Source organism: Mus caroli, chromosome 7 (genome assembly GCF_900094665.2).
Source record: "Mus caroli chromosome 7, CAROLI_EIJ_v1.1, whole genome shotgun sequence".
NCBI lineage: Eukaryota > Metazoa > Chordata > Mammalia > Rodentia > Muridae > Mus > Mus caroli.
The window spans coordinates 130,820,224-130,821,751 of NC_034576.1; positions in this window are offsets into that span (position 1 = coordinate 130,820,224).

Genomic DNA, 1,528 nt, shown 5'->3' on the forward strand with positions numbered 1-1,528 from the left:
GCAGTATGGAAGTGTAAGCTGAATAAACCCTTTCCTCCCCAACTTGCTTCTTGGTCATGATGTTTGTGCAGGAATAGAAACCCTGACTAAGACAGAGAGAAATTAGAGGAGAAGTGAATTTAAAATGACATTCCTGGAGTCGCATCAGACAATAAAAACCCTTTGACAGGTCAGGACAAGTCTGTAGGGAAATAGCTCAAGACTGCTGGTATGAATAGCGGTTGGCAGGCGATATCTGTATTAAAGTCATCACTCCAGGCCTGGGGATTTGCTCAGTATGCGCGAGACCCTGGGATTGAGTCTGAGCATTTAATAAACTGGCATGGTTGTACAAGCCTGTAATCCTATCATTTGGGAGGCAGAGGCAGCAGGATCATTCAAGGTCATTCTAGGTTACATAGGGAGATGGAGGTCAGCCTAGGATACAGCAGACACTGGCTCAAACAATAACAAAACATCAAAAAAAGCCAACACTGCAAAGCAGGAACTCATCCCATGGCAGGGAGTCTCCTGGAGGAAACCAGCCATGGAGAACAGTTTCTACTTCCAGCGTGCCCTCTCACTAAAGCGGGCCAGGAGTCTTCACAACCAGTTCTGTAGCTGTCTTTTGCTACTTTGTGGGTTCTTCTTTCTTTCATCCTTCTCCACCCCCTTTTTATTGTATCCATTTAACCCCCTAACACTAGATAGGCAGATAGGAGAGAAAAAAGCATAGAGAGAAAAGGGGGTGACATTATAATTATACTTCCTGCTGAGAAAGGAAAGGGGGTGACATCATAGTTAGACTATTTCCTGTTGATTAGGGCCATGGAGTTTCTTGGGGACAAATTTAATCTTTGAAGTCAGGATATCTAATTTTTTCTTCTTTGTTCTTTGCACACAGTTACTTAACAAACTGCAACCAACAGCAACCAAGGAACAACTAAAAAACCAAAAAAACCAAAAAACCAAAAAACCAAAAAACCAAAAAACCAACCCATTCCACTCCACTCAGGGCCATAGGATTCATATACCATCTAAAAAGTACCCAGAATTCCAAAAGTCACACAATCACAGAAACGATCTGCAGCTGGCCAAATCACATCCCTGCTAGAGCACGAGGCAAATCATAGTCAGCTGCTGTGGACACTCTGAAGCAGCCCCATATCCCACACCTGGGATTAAAATGAAAGCATTCTTTTACTTCTGTGTTTTTTAAAGAAACCAAAATTCTCACTACACCGTTCTGGGCAGTCAACGGGAAGCAGGGATGGTCACCATCTAACAGTTTCCAGACCATAGGGACAACCTTCTGAGTACCAGTCCATTTATGGCCACCTTGTGCCCATAACACGTGAACAACTTTATTTGAGTATCAGAGCCTGTGGGCGGCTCATGCCTGCTCTCTAAAGGAATAGGGTCAGAAAAGTCAGGTGTCTTTGGCAAGGCTGAACATGTACTAGAACACTGTGGCCATTAACAAACACTCTAGCTGGAGCATCTGTCAAGTCTGATGCAGTCAGAGGAGTTTATTAAAAAAGGAACACCC